At 35.1% G+C, this 22,282-nt stretch overlaps 1 long non-coding RNA gene across 1 annotated transcript in view; it reads right to left on the bottom strand.

Moving 5' to 3' along the window:
• The window catches only part of LOC116177518, a 116,435-nt gene extending 95,190 nt beyond the window's left edge, over window positions 1-21,245 (bottom strand). The window contains exon 1 of the long non-coding RNA XR_004146689.1: window positions 21,188-21,245. This is a non-coding gene — a long non-coding RNA (uncharacterized LOC116177518). The remainder of the gene's footprint in view (window positions 1-21,187) is intronic.
• Between the last annotated feature and the right edge of the window lie 1,037 nt (window positions 21,246-22,282).

Below are 22,282 nucleotides of genomic sequence, written 5' to 3' on the forward strand. Positions count from 1 at the left end.
TTAAAGTGAACACTTGGAATAAAATCCATTCTCTTGAGTCATTGCAAAATGTTGCACTTGAAAAAAGCTTTGAAAAGAACTATTTAATTTAAAATGCAAGGATCGCGGTATAAAGACGAGAAAATAAAAATACCCACAAATAATTACCGTTGGGGGAAAACCATATTGGCCAATGCCTTAAGTAAAAAACACTAAAAACTTTAAGCGACAAATTGAAACTGTCTACAATCGTTTGTGATCACCCGGTATACTTAACGTGACAAATAGATGGTCGGAATTTTCATCTTGCGTTGCAAAACCATTCATTACTATAATAGTAGGCGCTTTTATAACAACCTCCAAATTTTACCAACATGATTTACCTCATCGAGTTATTTATTGTTCTAAACACTATGCCGAAAAGTTTAGTAAAACGATCATATTTCAGCACACGGAAAGCGTAACAAAAATAGCCTATAATTTAGTGGAAAAGTTTCCCTCTCATTGAAAATACCAAAGTTTAAGGAATTAAGGGTAGATTATGCATTCCGTAGGTGTTCGATGTTTGTGGAGTCACTGTTGGCTAGCTATACCTATTGATCACAAGGGGAAACCACGATAACGATAGTGAATGACAAAACTAACAGAATATTTTCGATTGTCGTTTCTTATTGCAAAAATGAATCATTCCATTGGCCTTAGAATTACACAATAGAGCACATACGACGAGACGAAATACATGCGCTAAAAGCGTTTTTTTAAGTAAAAAGCTTCACATTTCTCCCATTTGAAAATGTTGAGATATTACGGGACCTGTATCTAACTTACAGTTTCAATTATACTAAATTAAGATAATTAACTTAGTCTGGGTGTGGACCGACAGCGTTCGACCAGAAGTAACCAGTATTTTCATTATTTGTTGCTTTACGTGACCACCAAATTTGATTTGAAATATTAGTCAAATTAGGATAGTACTAAGGGAACACCCTTTTTTGACTAATCATGGCTGTGCGTTTTCGAATATTGTTCCCTTTATGGTAAATTTTGGCCTTCGTTTTAAGGTCATTGGTAGCCCTTACTGCTCAATATTCAAAGCTTTGGAAGATGACAATTACATTAATGTATTTAAGTACTTACAGCACAAAATTCAGGCGTTATACCCAAACCTATTTTGAAGTGGCGGTCCATATGTACGGAATAAATTCATTTTCACCTTTATATATACGTACTATTTGGAAAAAAACCTGAAACAGTTCGATTTTTAATCATAATTTGACATTCATACCCCCCCCCCCAGTATCCCCTCGAACATTATAATTAAAAAAAAAGGTTCTGTGGAAAGAATAATTTTTGAAAACGTCCCCATCACGAAATCTACATAGAATGCAGCATTTTATTATTTAGTGTATTATTCCATTTATTTATTTTGCTATTAAATCAAACATTCAAAATGAAATATCAGTTACGAATGCGCCAGTTTCAAAACTGTATTTTTTGTGAACATCCTCTGAAAGAAAGTGGCACACAACCTTCTTTTTAATTTAAATTTTTTGAGGGAGTGCTATATGGGGGTCACATTTTCATGCACCGTCAACCAGTTTCCAGAAAATGAACAAAGGAAATGCTTGAACATTTCGAATATGCGTTGAAGTGGGATCAAATTGCATCGAACTTTTAAGTTTTTCAATTCATCATCGTAATATATTTTGATCTTGATAGAGAACGGAATAAGCTTTCAAATAACCTCTACATTTTAAGAGAGTAGCCACCCGACCTATGAGAATTCATATAATCGTATCACTTGAAAATGAGAGTATACTTAGACTAAACTAATAAACTTTACTCGGAGGATGCAAATTTTAGTTGAGACACATCGTATTTGCGTCTGTATTGAGCGCACAGGTGTCACAAATATTGCTGTGACCCAAACAATGGGGTCGCATAAAACATAAACGCAATTTATTCCTCGTTGGGTGAGCAAATAAAATTGCTGTGTCCAATGGCCCGGCTAAAATGAACACTTTAAACCTAGCTCTTATTAAATTTCTCAGAGGACATGTGAATTCCAGCCCAAACAAAAAAATTCCAACCTCTACCTCAAATTCCAAATTCTAAGGCCAATATAATAGCCTAAATTCCATAAAGATTAATCACACACCTTTTTAATCATAATGGAGCATGAGACATTTATCTGAATCGTGAAGGGGTTCGAATAAACACCCGATTTACATGAATTCAGACAAACAAAATTTATTTCAAACACAGAAATTAAATTAACGATAAACTTCCAACAATCAGAATGGACTATAACAAGGTCCGTTTACACACCCCGCATTACCATGAAATCTTACAACTACTTACAGTTTTCGCACTTAACAAAACGTATCGCACTAACTTGTTCTTCTTTAACTTATTTTCTAATTAGGTCACAGGAACGGAACAGTAGACGACAGTTTCAATGAAACAAAAAACAGCTACAGCTATAACCAAATATGTAGAAAAAGCACTTACTAGGTCAAATATTTGCTTCTGATGATGATCTAAGGGTTGATTTTTAAGAGCTACCGAAATTTTCTTTAGAAAATATCTGTTTAGCGCAGAAAAATGCGTCATATATGAGAAGATAAATTATTTTATCTTGCTATAACTTCCTTTTTAGCGCATTTTTGATTCTCAAAAAGGAGCTTATCGTTTCACTAACTGTCGGTCGCCCGGACTTATTTTAAGCTTTATATAAATGGATCGAGATTTCGGTCACGGAATATCAGAGAACTTTCGGGTCGTCGGGAGCCTGTGCCTATTTTCGGGCTTTTTTCTAAGTCTTCTATATTTTTATTACCTTCTGTATCACTTGCTCATACTGTAATTCTTGTTTCTTCGTTAAAATCTTCTTGTTCATCCCCCTTTGGTAATTAGTTCTCATGTTGGGTCTTTAACGGTTTGTGCATTTTTAGTGCTTCCTAGTGCCTAATGTTGTAACTCTTTTACATGTATCCCTTCTTCCCCGCATTCCCACATTTCTCTATTTTTAATTTCTGCATATGTTTCCAGGTTTAGTTGACAAATTTTAATTGTATTTTCGGTTTGAGAGACATCAACAAATAACATAACAATTTGTTGGGTACGGTTTATAAGAAGGAACAGCTGATTTTAACGTTATTTTTTTCTCGAATATAATCGACACTCTTAAATGCAATTTTATTAATGACTCCTTAGAATGAAATAATGCTATCTAAAATACAATTGAATGTTATGAACCACAATTTTTGTTTTCTCAAACTAATCTGACTATAATCATCTACATCTGAAGTCTTCTCAGAAGTTACTGGATGGATTTTACGATTTGGTCCAAGTTAGAAATTTTATTATCATATGTCTTCGGGCGTCCTTCTTTTTCTAGATCAAAACATTGATATATTTTTTTCCTTTGGAGATCTTTATCCCTCATATACTTTGTCCGTATTCATATTTCCTACGCTGCAAACTACCCCCACTTAACTACTCCTAAACATACACTTGTTTTGGGTGTATTCTATCATTTAAGGAACCGGTCTCGTAGAAAGTCCAAAGGTAATAATTTTGGGAAGAAAGATAACCGAAAATAATCAGGAAAAAAGGGCCCGTTAATGAATTATTTTATTTTATTTTATAGCAGAAAAGGGGAGATTAATCTGTAAGAAACATTTTTAGGCATTCGGTCCTGGGCCACTGGAGAATTCACTGCGTGGGTCAAGTTCACAGCTTTGATTTTAAAGGTCACGAGAGAACTCGTTGCTCAATTACGTTTGAAGAAATTCGTTTGCTAAGACAAATTTCGTTCGAGCTTTGCCAGAGTAAAATTTTACTGGCTTCATAAAATAAATTTGTGATTTCGGGCGTATATATTCAGGCAAGCTCCGTAAGTTGTACAGAAACAACAAACTAACACAACTGAGTGAATTTAATATATCCGTTTTATCTCCATTAAAAGAAGTATGTCTTAACAGGAAGCCTGAGAAACTGTAACGCTGATTAAACGCATTTCTTTTGCGTAAATAATTACACTCGTATCCGGTCAAGAGCAAGTTCTTAAAATGTGTTGGCATTTTCGTGAAACGAGAGGGGACTGAACTTTGTCGTTGGAAATCACAACGGTAAAATTGTTCTAAACGTCTGCAAAGAAAACCGTTAACTGTCGTGATAAGAAGAAAAACGTTGCTTTCCTGCCATTTATAAACCTAGGAGGTTGTGTCGAGCAATGACTCCCTAACGAATTCATAGAAGGAAAAGTAGGTATCCGACGTAATAATCCAGTTTATATCATTACGGAAACTTTGGATTTGAAGATTCTTAAAGATAGCAATCTTTCGGAAAATGAAGCCGAAGGAGACATTTTCACTAGTACGTCACCGTAAATAAATCTCAAGAGTTAACCGAACCGTGGGTCAGTTACAAAATTTGGTGAAAAATTTCGTCTCTCCATTTTGTTTCAAAAAAGAAGTGCTAAGCCCGTTGCAAATGACCAACAAAACCAACAACGGACTTTGTTTGTTTTTCACACGTACTACTATATTTGTGTAATAGAAATTTCTGCGGCCACTTCATTGTAATCCAAATATCGAAATAAGCTTTATCCAGAAAAAGAACTTCAGAGTTGCTATTTCCAGTATTTAACTCCACTCACACAGCTTGATTCATAGCAAGTGCATGTCATAACGTTAAAGCTTTAGTTCAAATTTTGGCGCAAAAATGAATAGTTTTAATTTACTGTAGTTTTTATAGTATTTCTAATTAAATGATGAAGATAAAGATGGTGGTTCAGATAGTTGGACCTCCGAGCTACCGTCTCTGCTGGGTTTAAAACAAAATGTGTGCGAAGAACAGTATACGAATGTTTATACGCTTGGTTACATCGAAAACAAACCTGCATGCTGGCGCATTTTTTTAGTATAAACCAACTCTTTTGAGAAATCAGCCGTAAAATGAAAATTTAACATGCCTCAATGGTAAAGTGCGTGAATATTATAATTATATGTAAAACATCAGTTGCGTATTGAAAACAACCTTTATTGGGGTTTGGAAAATAAAATCCTCCTTAATTTTATTAGCATCTGCAAAAAAAGCACGACGAGATGTTCCAAAGTTAATTCAACCAGATAAACGTACCAAACATAAAAATAAAACGTAAATGGTCCGCTTTTCTTTTTATTTGGAAAATTTACTGTTATACCTATCGTTAAGACAGAAAAAAAAACTTGCACGTATGCCGGCGATTAGTGCTTAACTCCCACCATTTTAATAACGGCGTATTCGAAATCGCTGTCAGCTCGTTATTCCAATTCCCCCAATTACCCGAGGTTCTTTTCCCAGGAAATTACTGTCGGGACGAAGTGTGGGTCGAGAATTTAAAACGACAACGGGTATGTTTACAATAAATCAATATTTAACCCACTGCTCGAATTGCTTATAGAGGTAACGAGAGAATACTGAAGCAGTAGCTTGTCCATAATTCACCCTACGTTACACTCTGATTTACATTTGTGGGATTTGCCATGATTGATTTATTAGATGATTTAGGTTAATTTCGTGGCCAACAAATGGCGATTAATATGCGTGTTACGTCTAAGCGCATTAATCTTCAATTGGCAAGTCAGAGAAATTCGATTAGTGACGATTTTGTGAGTAAAAAGTGTCGTGATCATTTCGAAAAGAAAATTTGAAAACATATATAATAACCACACCACACCATGAGAGAGTTACTCGCAACCAGAACATTGTAGGAGCATTATTTTGTAATCCTTAGCATCTCCCTAACTCCGTCGGTATATCTCCAATAATGAACCCCATTTGATTCACTACATTAAATGCAGCCGGGCTGTTAAATATGTGAGGAACTGCTGTAAATGCAAATGTATTTAATTTGAATGAAAGAGACTGAATCCTTTTGCTGAAAACTGCACTTTTGGAGTAAGGAATTCAAAGTGTTGAAAATGTATTTTAAAAACTACAAAACAATTTACAAAACTGGAGCATGAATTTCCGGCGATACTATTTTTCGTATTTTAGTAGTGACACTTATAACAATGGAATAGAGTAAAACGCAAGCACACCCTTGTTCGTAAAATGCGGAATAATTCAAAACACCTGATTGGTCAGTGGTCAATAATCCACCATTTTATAAAGCTTGAGAGATGGGTGCATTGGGGCAGTTAATTGCATACGCGCTCTGGTCAACCTTCCCCAGGATGGCGTGTGGTTTCAGAAACGCTCCTGATTCCAAACTAAATGCAAATGCTGTGTGCCTTTTAAATATAGTTAATAATATAGTCCAGTCAAATTAGCGCAATTTTGGACAAATAAAAACATTAATTGGTAAAGATCTGAATTTTGGTATACACATTTATTGGGACTTTCTATTGAACATATTAAAAGTCCCTGTCAAAATCTGTTGCGCTCGAGACGCCATCTTGGAAAAACGGTACACTTTTCCAGTTTTTTGCCCATGTCTCGGCAATTATTACTGACACGAAGAAATAGTTTACATGAAAAATATAGTTTACTAAATTCCCTATAAAAAAGAGTATTTACATTTTTTTGTATCTCCAGTACTTTAGCTGTAATCTCACGTTGAATACGTCAGAACGCGTTTAGGCCCCGTATCGTAATATTATAGGAGGCCGTCTTTTTTATGACTACATCGATAGCTGTAATAGAGTCAAAAAATGAACAGAATCGTCGTGCGATAAAGCATTCTACCAATGACATAATGTTTGATGATACATCATGTTTTTTTCAAAAAGGTAAGCGAAAATGTGTAAAAGTGTTGGAGCAACGAAATGATTTCTGAAGCTGAAGAACGCCCTTATCTGCATAAGTATAACGTGCCTGCTAGTGAGAGATATTAAAACCGACATCGTTATCAGACCTTCAGAATGACCTTGACCCTGTTCGGACACTCAGTGCTCACATTGAAGATGAAAGTTCTATTGAGAGAGAGTTTTATGAGAAACCTTACTAAACGTGTCTCATACCAAGCTTGAGTGCGACGACTTCGCATATATAAGAAATACTGGTAGAATTTTCAATGAATTTTTAATGATTTGTAAAAAGTTGTAAAAAAATATCTGCGCGACTGTTTCGAGAGCTCAGGATACTTGATTCCCTATTCGATGTCGGATTATAGCTAAAGTATTGGGCATACAGAAAAATGTTAATATGCTTTTTTATGGGCAATTTAATAAACTATATTTTTTATCTGAACTATTTTTCCGTATCAATAATTGTTGCCGATATATAGGCAAGAAACTGAAAAAGTGCTCCTTTTTTCCAGGATGGCGCCTCGAGCGCAACAGATTTTGACGGGGACTTTTAGTATGTCCAATGGGGAACACTAATGAACATGTGTACCAAAATTTCAGATCTTTACCGATTAATGTTTTTATTTTTTCTTATTTGACTGGACTAATACTGAATACTGAAGGATCGAAGGTTATGACTTGAACACTAGGGGCATCGAAAACTGCATGGCTTGTAACGGTAACTCTTAATCTTTATGAAGTTGAAATTTTGGTTTTTTCAGGGAGTTCATCAGATGATTGAAGGATAGGCTTGGTAATCTGGATAGAAGTCGGAGTTTTCAATTAAATTTAGTGATCGTCATTTTCTGCGCTTTTAAATTCTACAACTTGTTGAGCTAGTAATGAGTCCCGGAAGTGTCGGCGTCATCGTATCGAGGTAACAAGGGTTAAATTCAGATCGCAGAGTGAGAATTAGGTCATTTTATCGTACGTGGGATTGATTATTACCCTAGCTCTCATTTAGTTCGTAGGTCAGAAACGAAGAAAACGAATCAACGATTAAATATGGCCGTTTTTCAGTAATAAGAAGCCATTTTGTAGTGGCTAATGAGTCAAAATGAATTACGTAGGGATAACTCGAGCGAGAGATTCGTTTATTCGTTTTTGGAATTCCAGCGCGATGAGTGTGTGGTCCAAAATTCTAAGAGATTGGGAGTTGAGCCACGGAAGTCAACCCGCGGATTCTGTGACCGGTCCGTGCAGAGCACACCTCGGAGATTTCAATTCTACATCGGAGAATCAATCAACGAAAAGTTACATCTAGGGTCTCGTCGGTGCGTGGGCATTGCACATCCAAGCATCGAGAAAGTATTAAAGTAAAGAAAAATAAAGATCAATTGCCGTTTAATTTGCATTTCGATTTTATTGGTTATTTTGTTATTGATTACATGTGTCATTGATACTAGGCTGTATAGTATGAGCGCTTTTATTTTGTCGTGTATTTCATCTCACTTCACACTCATATAGTGCTTATTGGGCGAGTTATTGGGTTTCTTTCTACCTTATTGTAAGTCTGGTCCGCAATAATTACTTTCCATTTCTGTATATCAAATATGTCTATAAGGTTTCGACGAATTGAAAAATTGAAAAATATACAGGGTGTGTACTTAAAATATCAAAGTTGACATTGGCCACTGTTACATGACGTATGCAACGCAAAATACCTAATCATTTGGACGATGCGCACTGTATCATTTCTTAACCTATCCCGATATCGAAAAAAGGCAGAAAACTAAACTTTTCTGAGATGTCGCACCTTAAACATTTTACGTGACTTTTAAATTTTAACAAGAAACAACAGAAGTTATATATCAGAGCTGGGTAGTATTTGAATACAGTATTCAAATACTTTTAATGTATCCAACGAGTGTTCTCGAATATATCAAAGTTGATAAACTTACGCTGTGTGTTTCACGGAACTTGTCGCGATTTTATTTATACGGTGTTTTATTTCTCGTTTAATACCTGTATGAATTGGTTTATATCGAACCCTCTTTCACTTCTTTTGAATTCCTATACTATTCTTACGATCACAACACCATTTAGTCTTACCGTTGCAGACAGTGTGGTATCAATATTTCCAAATTGAAAATACGTGCACCTCGAATGATTAACGTGCAAACCGTAATAATTGCAATTCACGTACACACAACATTTTTTATGCTAGAATCGTTAAGTGAATACCAAGCAGATGTAATAATTACAATTCGAGTGTATCAATTAACAGTAATGTAATCAAATCGACGAAAATAACAAAATTTACCTTTTAACTGCGGATCACAACCTTTCGAGCTCAGAAGGACGCGTTTTGCAAATCTGTAGCAGATAATACCGCAAATACAAATAAAAGGGGGTTAGTGAATCGTGCCGCACATAAAATATTGCGAAATAGCAATGCTAACGTCTGACACGTAGGCTAATTGTATACTAAAACTGTAATTAATAGTAAAAAAAATCAACAATACATTAGCAAAACTAAAAGTTTGAACGACTACGACTATCATTATAACTACAAAAGCATAAAAGTGGCATTAAATTTTAGAAAAATACCTCGCCATGCCCAAATAACTAAATTTTATTCAATATCAATGCAATCTAATCAACAAGATAATATGAGCCGAGTATTTGAAGTAAAAAAAACAACACAGAATCGTAAATATCGGCTTCGGACAAAGCTAGGGGAAACAACTGGGATTTTTTGTGTACACTCCTCTGAATTAACGTGAATTCATTTTAATTAATGTGAAAATTTACGTGAATTAACATTCATTTAAGTGAATTATTTTGAATTAACGTGAATTAGTTTGAATTTGAATAAACCAACATACACCAAAAATGGTACTTGCTTCCCTCTAGGGAGAAAGCTTCGGTAACTTCAAAAACTTGGTTACAAAGCGACGGTACTAATATCGGTATAACGTACAACGTAATTAAACTAACAGAATTGGAGTAACAAAAGTAATCGTAAACAACATTGGATGTGGGGCGTAGCGAGGCAAGTAAAATCGGGTATAGCGGCGGAGCCATTTACAAGATCGTTAAGCTCCAACATTTTGTAATATACTTGCGGTTACAGAAACTATTTTGAAATCTCCAGGTATATAAATAAAGTCGAAGTAGGCCAATGTTGCTGGAATCAGGTGTTTAGTTACACTGAAATGGCGGGTAATTCTGCCAAGTCGGTAATGTAGAAACATCCACGCGTCATTTTTGCTAAAATGGCGGGTTCAAATAAAAATGCTAAATCATCATCCGTGCTGTGTGGGTAATATCCAGGTAAATTAACGTGAAAGGCAATTCAAAGGAAATGACGATGAGAAAAAGAAAACTTAAATCCTTTGGGTGAAGGTTAAAGCCTAAGAAACATACTGCGCAATAATGTAACATACCTCGTATTGGTTAAATGCAAAATACAGATCCGCAAAACGATTCAATGCAGCCACAATCATAAGCATCATGAAGAAAGAGAAATCACTCCAAAGATAAATGTGGTAAAACCTAACACTAAGACCTTTTAAGATAGACGCGAAGAATGGCATACCAAAAGAAAACATTTGCATCCAATCAACTCAGCGGCAGAAACTTCGCACTGAAGAGGAAGAGAACTACAACTGCGCTCAAGCTGAGAGAAAAAAGTGATACAAGGCGTGCACTCTAGCAACTAGATAAAGAAGTAACTATAAAAAACTCCATAACAACGAAAAATAAACAAAACTAGGTAGAAGAGCTCTACTACAGGAATCATTTACACTACAGAGTTTAACTTACATCTAGACCAGTAGATTACAAAGTAAACATGTAGATAGTGTAGGAATATGTAGTTAAAGAGCACAGAACAAGGGTGACTCAAGCGGAATTGGCGAGGAAATAACGTTACAAATTACAATACGCACTTATAAATCTCCGACAATTTGCATTGGTGCGGTTTCAATAGGGCTCAAAAAGGACTGGTAAATTTGGAAATACATAATGTACAGGGTGGCCAAATAAGAATGCGAGGTACTGTATCTGGGAACCTGTCCATCGTAGAGGCTTGCGGTAAAAAGTTATTAGTAAACAAGCCGCGAGAAAAACCTAAATATTTTTAAGTTTCTGAAATGGTAGCTAGGGGGCATAACTGCAATCTGTAATCTAAAAAAGTGATTTTTCTGTGAATTCCGTTATATTAACCTAACAAAAAATGTCCGGTTTATGAAGACGACGATAATCTGAACCTTTTTTGTTTGACAATTTTTCCTGTATCTCTAAAAATGAAGTGGTGAGGGGTATTCAAAGGTTTCCGTAAAGAACACGAAACGACTGAGCCGATTTTAACAAACTCGGGTTACTTGAAAAGAGTTTTCTTCGGCTACAAATATAATATTTGAAGTTTTGCTAGTTTCACATATCGCCGCTTGATGGCTTTTTTCGACATTCCGACAGAAAGGGTTAATTTTCTCAAAAAAATTAAATGCGTTGGTTTGATTTTTTTCATGAAAAAGTAGCTAAATGATGGCTAAACAAGCTCGCGAAAACCGCATCTTAATATCGAGACCTACTTATACTATTCGTTAATACTCTGATTATGCCGGTTAATCAATTCTGGACCGTTACCAGGTGCAAAATCGCACTTTTGCTTGGGTTAATGATTATTTTGCGTCAGAGGGTGTCACAGAATGTGATTGATGTTCATTGCGTTGCTTTGAAAGGAATAATCTGGAATTTCTGGTAAAAAAGCAGTCCAGAATAGGCCGATAACTCCAGTAAATACGAATTAGGCTGAATACGCAGTCGGTAATATCAAAGAAAACAAGCACCCGGAGCTGATATATTCCAAAGATAATTTATCGGCAATCGAAACTTCGCGATATTTTGGATAAGGTTTAGCAAACAACACTGGAGCAATTTGTATGAAATTTTATTGCATGCTTTTGACGAAAGGGAATGTAATGATTCCGAAAGATGTCTGCTGAAATTATTAGCAATATTTGTTGAATAAAGTTCAGATTTCCTTGAATTCTACCGAGTTTTCAAAATCCTCGCTTGTATAGATTTTTAATTAATTTGACTAGAGATCGTGCAGTAGCAGCGTTACAATCCTCGCTTGACCAGCAGTAATAATTGGTTTCAAGATTTATTGTGCGCTTAAAAAATTTCGTACCCAGTGTTTACGTCCTGCTTTTATAACTGCAAGTTCATAAAACGCTTTAAAGTTAGGCGATAAAGGATAAATAGCGTCACACTCTAAATGCTTTGCGACATTATAGAATGCTATAAAATATTCCGACAGTTAAACAGGGAAATTGTTTATTTTGAACTATTTATCTTATGGTACATCCCTTATAATGCAATAAAACACAACTATAAAACACGCTCAAAGGAGGACGTCGGAAAAAAGAGGACGTGCTGTAGGTTCGAGTGTCATTAAAAATAGCCGAAGTGCACGGTCCGTAAAGAGAGCTAACGTTTGGAACTCTAATATGATAGTTACGCTTGACGGTTTTACATTATCTACTCGTACAGTCGTCCTTTCAATGGAGTACGCCCCCTTCGTCAAAAATGAAGAAAATCATGTAAGCACAGACGACACACGCACTTCTCTACTTTAAGGACGAAACTGCCTTATTTTACAGCAGTATAAATCCACCAAATGGTTTTTCTTGTCGCCCTACAAGATATATATCAAACGCGGAAAGGAAAAACGGAAAGGTAGGGGATAAAACATTCTTGTCGGCTCATCTGTTTTATCTAATATCTAGTCGTGTTCAAATACACGTTACTGGCGAGAATCAAAGGTTTTTCGTTGTGTTTTGTACACAAATTTTTATCTTTCGTGAGGGTCATTTAACGCCGTGTCAAAAAGGTCCTTTTCAATGCTATCGAAAATGTCCTTTATATTTGACCATGTTCTTAATTCTTTTCGATGCGGGGTGTTACCAAGATAAAAACTTTTCAACTTGAATATTTAATATCAGGGGAGTACCGAATTTTAAGGGCGACACAAAGAAACAAGTTCCATTGACTGTGTTGATCTTGTCTTTCTATGGACACAAGCACACAGTGCGTATACTTCACTCAAAATGCCGTTTTTTGAGTGCCTCTCTTGACAAAGGACGACAATTTTAAGTGTTTTAACAATTTTTTTTCACTACTAGCGTCTGATGACATGATTATTAACCTTTTTTCCACTTGTAAAGTAGGCTTTCTCGGCATTTGTTCAAAGTGGTTAATAATTTTTTATTATTAACTAGTAGTCAATAATGAGAACTGTCACGCTGTCACTTTTAGAAAACACAACCCGAAATTTCGCTCAATGAACGTTTAGACAAGTTCTCTAAAACGAATAATTGCCACCATTCGCAATTTCCAGAGAAATTACATACCTAAAATTATCACATTTTGAAAAAATTCGAACGAAATTACTCTTTGAAAAATCTCAATGACAGAACAAAATACGGCCTGTTTGACTTGTACTTCCACGTACTTGATTGACATGTTAAATTAAGAAACAAACAATTCTGTCCAACCGTTAACTCTCTTATCAATATAATATGTTAATTTAGAGGATTTCAAGTGCTAGTAGTGAAAAAAATAGTATATATACCACGGTAGAGAAGTCTATTATTGCCTTCGCACCTTACACCCCTCGGCGCAAGCGCCTCGAGATGTAATCTTGGTGCTCAGGCAATAATAGTGGACTTCTCTACCTTGATATATAATGTACTATTAATTAGTGTGTACTTATTTCTTATTATTCTTATTTGTGTGTATTTCATATTTACGGTTTTTGTCAACGGCAAAGCGAACAAACTTGTGTTTAGCTACAACTTAGGGTTAAGTGGTTATGAAAACTTTATAAAGGAGTGTCATTCAAGTTGGCCACTTCTCGGACTAGCACTTGGTTGCATTAAGTCACTGTTAATAATCACTTTGCATAGTTATGTTCCCTTATTAAAAATTGTGTCAGTTAGAATTACGTACTGATTGTTCACTTTACAAGTTAACACTAAAAACAGTAAAAAGAAAATTGGGATGGGCCAAATTTGAACTATCAATGAAAGTTCAAGAAGGGTAGGAGTCCAGAAGACATACGGTAGGACATTCGGTTCTGGTGCACGAGAATGTTCAAGAAAATTTATTAGTGGTCAAGAATACCGTAATTACACGTGCCGTTTGAACATATGTTTAAACTTGTCGTGAAAGTTAACGGGACAAAAAGAAGCCCGGATTAAAATTTCGTATCTAAACAATTCCGAATGAACATGAATCCGAATGAAACTTTGCTGATTCAAAAATTTGGTTTTGGATTTCTATTTTGCTAAACAAAATTTCCACATGTACCGCTTCACATAGCAAACGTGCACGAAAGTATCTCTAGCGATAATAACGATTTCATTCAAAAATAAGTTCCTTTTCGGTTTTTCTCGTGGGCGAAATTGAAATAGCGAAAGAAGTGAGGAAGCGGAAGATGCCTTCCTTCCTCGCCAGTCAAAACGTACCCATTGGGTGGGTTAAAAATTAGATTCCAAGACGAATTCGCGAGCTATCGCTTTTAGCGTGGAATTTTCTATCGTTAAAAATTTATTCCACGTTAATTTTCGCAAAACATCGAGTATCATTTTAAGTGCGTTGAAACTAAATGCTAAGCGCGTACGATTTTGTGTTAAAGCGATTTTATTTCGCGTATGTGTGGAGATTTTAGTCCAAATTCAAAAACCACAACGTATATTTATTGAGCCAAACTTATCAGAGTAGTAGTAAAGAATTGACAGTTTATCTTCGGGTAGCAAGCAAAGTGAAATAAGTGGCAGAGAAAGTGTAAGAAAATTGTAAGTTATATGTGTGCGAAGTACCAACGCTTTTTATCTACGGTTGGTAAAAAGCGAGACTAAATAAAACTAACATTAACACCCATTGTGACAAATAACGGAAGTTTTTCGGATCGCTAACAGTAAGGGCTGGTTAAAAACAAGTTTCTTAAAGTTAAGTTACGTCTTTCACCTGCGCATTCTGCGATAATTCAAATTTGTATACAACAGCAGAGAATTTAAAGACGCTTATCGCCAAAGAAACCTAGTTAATAAATTGGGCAGAATTAATATCAATACAGCGGACATTGGTACTTCATTCCTGTGCATAATTACGATCTCGAGTATTACCTTCGCGAAATTGGGGCCAGTTTGCTCGAATTAACAATACGTAAGGACATTTTTGTTTTGTATTCATCACGGACTGTACCATATTTTATATTTCTAAAGATAGCAGAATTTTCCAAGGAGACCCACGTCGATAAGTTATTTTAAATCTTTTGATTTGTATAAAATAGTGGTCGGTTAGTTTTAGGAATTTGCCTAAGAAATTTTGTTCGGTGTAATTTTAATATTCCTAAAGGAATCGACCCTTAAAAATTATTTGCATGAAACAGATCTTGTATTGTATTTATTGATAATAATCAAATCTAAACAATGGATTTGAAATTTTGCATTTCATTTCAGTAATACAAATCCCTTGGTGCGATTAAAAATGTGTTTAGTATTCAGGACTGTATGTACGTTTTAAACAGAAGAAGATAGCAACAATTTATTATGTCTAGAAGAATGACAGTTTAGATAGGGATCAACTTTGGCACACGGGATCACGAAGTTGGCATCACATTTTCTGTATTCCTTTTCATAAATCTAACAGTTTACATCAAGGAACGTGTAAATAAAAATGGAATTTGACGCCTTTATTTTCATTAATAAATTTATTCAACTAAAGTCATATGCGTATTTATCAGAGTTCAATCAAACCAAATCATTAGATTTTAAAAGGAGATAAGGGGCCAAAGTTTCGCAAGAAGCATTTTTTTATTATTGAGCTAGCCGCGGGGAAATTATAAATTAATTATAATATTACAATTTTTGCCAGTGGTATAGGGATTCAATTTCATTCTATGCAATTTTTTTTTTTAATTTTTTTTTTTAATGAGAACACAATATAAATTTTATTTTAACAAATGAAAAATTAAAAATTTCTAAAGATCAAACATTTATAATAAATAATAAATTTCTTCCATGGGGATCGCAGTTGGAAGCGTCCCCATTACACTTGACACATTGCCACGTTGTATAGCAATACTTATTTTTTGTCTTAAGTAACTATGGTAGCTCGGGGTTCTATGCAATTGAGGTTTTTGACCCTAGTAAATTAACCAAGCCCGCTATGGGGTTCTGAATTAAACATAAAATAAAGAAGTTTACTTGAATTTGGCGTCGATGAAAAAAGCTTGCATAGAGAGGAGCAAAAAAAAGAAGGGATAAAAGAATTAGAACCAAGGAGGGCGTAACAAAGCAATAAGGAAAGAGTCATGCATGTGGTGTTAAGGGAGCACGAAAATTGTGTGAAGACAGTGGAGCGTTAAAGGGAAATAGTTGAATGAAAGAAATGTAAAAAGGAGAGATGTAAAGCGGGCGTAGAGTCAACGGAAAATCTGGAGGAAAGCGTAAGGAGGGACTTCAAAGAAAGAAGGTGTGAAAGCGAAAACTAAGAACTTTATTTAATCTGTTTCGATAGATCGCTTGTAGCGTGGCATTTATCGCTGGCATTGTCGCCACTTTTTATTACAGCAATTTTACCGACTAAGTTTTGTTGTTTAAATGAACAATTTTGTACCAGTTTGAACCCAAAGTACGACCCTGGAGTTTAAGAGCTTCACGTTAATTATTGTTGTTGTGATGAGTGACTTTATTAAATTGAGCTAGCTGGATAGGTGATTTATGGGTGGCTTCGTTTGCCATCCTTGGGTAATCCATCCCATGAAACCACATATCTGGACAATTCAAGCCACGAATATTCCCCAGTATATAACAGGTGGTTTTCGAAAACAACCCCTTTGAAGAGAGTAATGAAACTTTCTTAATTTGGTAATTTTGATTTATGAAGCAATTTTATTCTTAAACGTTCCGAGATTAATAAACGTTTATTACTGGACTTGATGGCCGCTACATCGTTTGAAAGAAGACTCCACAATATTTTATTCATCTACGCTAAAAACTTACTGGAGACACGTCTTTCAACAACTGAAACGGACAGGAAGTCTCTTACTAGTTCAAATACTTCAGCGGAAATCGTTTCCTATTTTTTGGAACAATCGTGAATGTTTGCTTGTATGGGAGCTTCAAAATTCGCCGACATATATTGAAAATTATCTTTTAACTCCTCTCTGAAATAGCAATTGAGAACTAATTTAAATTGGTTTCTTGTCCTTTTTATGCGTAAAACTTGCGGTGGTGACAGTCACATTTTTTTTTAACTGCAATCTCCAACAGTCATTAACTGTAACTTAGAGGGAAATGCGAAAATGCAAAACGTAACACATAAAAGCTCTTTGAATTCGTAGGTTTCGAGTAAATCGGAAATGAAAACCGATAATGCACCAGCATTGCATATTTGGTAGAAATGTTTGAGTAAGTATTCACCCTTCAGCGAAATTGCTAAGCTACAGAATATAAAGTACAATAGAAGCCAGTCGCTGGATTAAACGTGGTTGTCAGATTCAAGAGTGCTCCCATCGTATGCATATTATACGTCATCCACTTGAGGTATTACCTTCCGCGCAGCTCATTTTATACTACGATTTTCTGCTACGATAAGATTTGTACTCTTCAGTTGCTCGAGAGTTTGCTATCATGAATAATTTAAGATTCTTAACTGTAACAAGCCATTTTGCCCTATTGTCGAGTTTAGCACCAGTGTGTAAATCCTGTACATTTTTCTGAAGTAGCTTGCAAATTGCGCCGCGTGCTATACACTCCACCATAGTTAATTATTTGCGGTTTTTGTGATAAACAGTAAATGGCTTGTGCTAACTTTTTTATGTTCTGATAAAACAAGTTTTCAACCCAAGTGACACGAGAAGTTTGATTACCTACAATTTTTTATTGAGCGCAATTTAGATAAAACGGATAGGGATCAGACATCGTGTAAATTATTCCGTGTCAATCTATACTGTTTTATGTGTTCATTTCTAATTTTCACCCCAGCTTATTATAGCTCTACCTTTTTTGTAGATTTTCATACAGTTTTTCCTTTTACAGGCGTATATAATGTTCATTAGTAATAGTTGTACGGTCGATTAAATACCCATATACCGCTTAGGTGTACTAAAAAAATCATTTTCTAGTAGTGTATTTAAATTCAAGGGTGTGGCCATAAGGCCTCCTTGTGTTAGATGAGTGACTCTCAAATTATCGAGTGTCTCTCACTTATTAGTTCAAGTAAATTTGTCCCTTTGCCTATACCACCTCACTTAGTAGCGTTACAGTACAGGGTGAGTTAACGATTGCGCGGAGTAACTTAATGCCTTGAAGATAAGATTTTTCGATAGAGTGCTTTTGTATTATGATATGGTTGAATATTCTCCACATTTTAAAAATATTTGGAATTATACACAGTGCGCCTCAAAGTAGGGCGCCAAAATGGTACATTTTTTTTAATAAGAACCCCCTGTATTTGAATGCATTTTTTAATTCTACGTGTAATTGTACGTCTTTTTTATTATATGGTGAATATCAGAAAAGTATCGATTTTTAAGAAAAATTGGGCATTTGCAAGCGTCAGTATAGTAGATTGTCAAATTTTGATTCCAGGTTTTGTATCTTATCCTGGGTTAATTAAAAGTCAAATAAATACATCTACTATGAAACATTAAAAATATAGCTTACAGGGTTACAGGAAAAATGGAACTGGATGTTTAGAATGCCTACTACAAGGAACCGGAAACGATACTGTCGCAAACATTAAGAAAGCATCCTAGACATCGGGGCGCCATCAAGTCGATGAAAGATTACTGGCGATGAAGAATGAAAGTGGATGCGACGCATTCTTTCCTTGAAATTTGACACGCCTTTTCAAAAAAAATCAAAAAATTTCCCGTCGGCAAATGGAAGCGTATGTAATAAAAGTCGACGCCGAACTGATGAGTTGTGACTTCGCGCTCGTGTGTTGTAACTACATGTTTGAGCGAGTATCACACATAATTTTCTGTTATAAATTAATTTATATAATTAATTATATAATTAATTAATTATATAATTAATTAATTAATTAATTTATACTGTTATAAATTCATTACTAATTAATTGTAAATAAAATATACCACGTAATTAAATGTACGTTACAATAGCCTATGTATTTTAATTAGCTTCTTTCGTAACTGTCAGATTGCGCTTTAAGCTGAAGTTATAAACTTTCTCACATTTCAAAGCCAATATTCTCATGAGAGAAAGTTCTTGAGGCACATTTATTTCAGATCCCGGTGTTTCCTAACGATTTTTTGTTGAGACTGCGTTCTTGAGTACACAAAGAAAGACTTTTTTGTGCAAAACGGTGAATAATAAAATAAATCTGCATTTATTGGTAGCAGGAAATTTTTTGAAATCAGAAACTTAACTATTTATTGCACTAGATTTTGCGCAAAAAACAAAGTCCCGGAAACTCCGCATAACTTTAATGTCTACTGGAACGATTTCGATGTTAATTCGGATACATTTTTGAATATAGTAATTCGTTGATAAATTAAAAAGAATTCCAGTCATACACTACATATATACTTATGACCGGAGGGTGAATTTGCAGAGAAATTACTTCAGTTCCCTTGTGAATTTAGAGTTTTTGAAAATAAGAATGATTTCAACACAAGCGAGGAAAAGCTTGCATTTTGGAATTCGTGTGGGATGTCTGTAATTGGTATTGCAAAGAAACAGTAGTAAAAGTACGACTAGAGCTGGCCGCCTGGGTTGATAATTCGCCATTTTATGAGTGTCATTCATGAAGTAAAATTGGCGGGAGTCATACTAGAGAACTGTACTTGGTGATTCCAGAGAAAAACGTTGCACAATATTAACTAATTTGGAATTAAATTCGGTACGAAACGTCTCCCCTCAAGAATTATTATTCGCGTCTTGATCGCGGCTCAACCGTATCCTCTGATTTAAAAAAAAATTGAAAAAGAATTCAGTCGCGGTTCACGGAAGTCTCCAACCGTGTCAGTCGCAAATTCGAGTCTTGTTTTGCAAAAACAAGCACGGAAGATTTTTCTGATGAAATTGTGTTCCGTATTCAACGCGCCGCCACTGTGACGTGGCCGCAAATCAAAACGCGAGTTTGTGCACCTACAGAGCGATAAACTAAGATAGTTTAATTACAAAGTGCCAGTGTATCCACAAAATCGTAAATGTAATCGTGCTGTTCAAAAGAATAAAAACTACATCGGGTAGTTCGTAGCAATACCGGTGTGTCATTTGCAATCTCGACCGACCAAGAAGAACTGCGAGTATAGTATATTATTTTACGATAGCAAGAACTCTTCTTAACTTTCTGGTATTAAGCTACGAGATTGAGTACGCGACAGAAGACAATCGAACAGTATACACTGTAAACAACGGGGTTACCTTCGGCTATTTCATATGACGGCTTTTCCAGTCGACACAGCGTATTCGATTGTTTACATCCAAAAATTAAAACTTTTTTATTTAATTGTGCGGCCTGTGATAAACATAAAAATGTATCATTGGTCTTAAAATTTACCTTAATTAAGCGCGCTTCTAATGAAACCACTCACGATTGGTTCGGATGCGATTTACTGCAACTCATTTAACGAGTCACTTAATTACTAACTTAATTTTCCGAATTAAAATGTTCAAATTCGTTACCAATTGGTACCTGGAATTTCGAGTCAACAGGCAGCAGGTCTGCGATAATTAAATGAACTGCAAGACCTTGGAGCTTTAATGCACAATTAAAATTAACATAGGAAACCAAAATCAAAGTTGGATAGGTTCCATTACGGACACAATTCCAAATGCTACCAAGAACTATATAATGGCTTCTCTGCAACTGCCGGCACCTTAAATAATTAAATAAATAATAAATAAATAAATCAAAAAAGGAAGACCCACAACAAATTCTATAACTATAGAAATAATATAACTATTAAATCACCAACACGTATTCCGCTAATTAGCTACCTTATATCTTAATTAAAAACGGCTTTAGGCCGAATTCATTACCTTTTGAGCTGTACAACATTATTATTTTATTGTTTTGTTACGTTTAGATGTATGCTCAATAAACATTATTATTATTATTATAACTTTCCAAGCAACTCGGTTAAGGTCTTTTTTTCAGTATGATGATCGTTATTACATCTTTTAATAAGGGTGTGTTTACAAAATAAATATATAAATATAAGTAAATGTATTTTTTGAGTTCACTCAGAGATAAAATTAAAGGTAGAACGAAAATAAGTTCATGGCCTGTACGAAAATATGAGATGCTGTTTGCTTTTAATAAGCAAAAAAACGAAATGAAATAATTTGAATACGTCATTAAGGAATGTTTTTAACACTCACCATGTATAATTACTGGCACTGCTAGTCGTTAAAATCTGAAAAAAAAGACACGAGTTAGTAAATTGCGTTTGTGAGCTGTAACGTAAGAAAGGACAAAGGGTACGTAAAAACCAAAGGGCACAATACAAATCACGTTTTATTCCTTTTGGCTGACCGGAATCGTCATTAAATCTTTAACGATGTAACATCACCGTTGGAGAAACTGTCGTCCTGTTCAACTAAAACGCTTAAGCTCTTATAATTGAGCCTGCAGTATAACACGATCCCTTGTCAGACACTGTAGGCGAGGCGTTTCGCGAAAAATTTCGCAATCAGTTTAAAAAAAAGGTGTGTAACCTAGAACGAACGGAAGATAAAAAGCGTATAAAGACCATATTTAGCAAACCAAACAATATTTTCATTTGCCATTTGCTTGATGTCTTCAAAACGGATTCTTTCTTATTAGTGCGGAAGAGCTTGTACGTCAATAGTAGGGCATCTGGATTTTGGTTGCCTAGTCCCATAACTCGTCTCCAATATTGTTTGCAAACTCATATTTCATGCGATCGTTATTATTTTTATTAGTTTTAGTAGAACAATTTCATTTCCGCTTTAATGCATCCTTTCAGCATTTTCTCCCTTCGCGGTTCTCATTTAATCTTATTTTTATTGATTAATGTGGAAGAGAACAGGAAGATGTCGCAAATAAACCAAATACAACTTAGGGCGGAAACGAATAAAACAAGGAAAACCTCAAACATATTAGATAATTAATTAACAACTTTGTTAAACAACGTGAAACCACAAGCGTGGATACAGAGAGCGCTAAATGAAGTAATTATCCTCTCCCCCCCCCCCCTTCCCCGCGCAATGGAAGAAATTGGATTGTAGACGTAGACATTACACAACTTGCAATCGCGCTAATTGAACCTTTTAATATAGTAAAGTTGCTTTATACTGGTTTACGTTCAAAGCAACAAATGAATTGGTCGTCTCTTTATTAACAATAGCCACCGGAATATTATTTGTTCCAATGTGTTAAATGGGATACCACAGATCTGGACGAATTTTAGTAACATTAAATGTAAATTAATATTTTGGTCGTATTGAATTGTG

This window comes from Photinus pyralis, unplaced genomic scaffold (assembly GCF_008802855.1).
Source record: "Photinus pyralis isolate 1611_PpyrPB1 unplaced genomic scaffold, Ppyr1.3 Ppyr1.4_LG7, whole genome shotgun sequence".
Lineage (NCBI taxonomy): Eukaryota > Metazoa > Arthropoda > Insecta > Coleoptera > Lampyridae > Photinus > Photinus pyralis.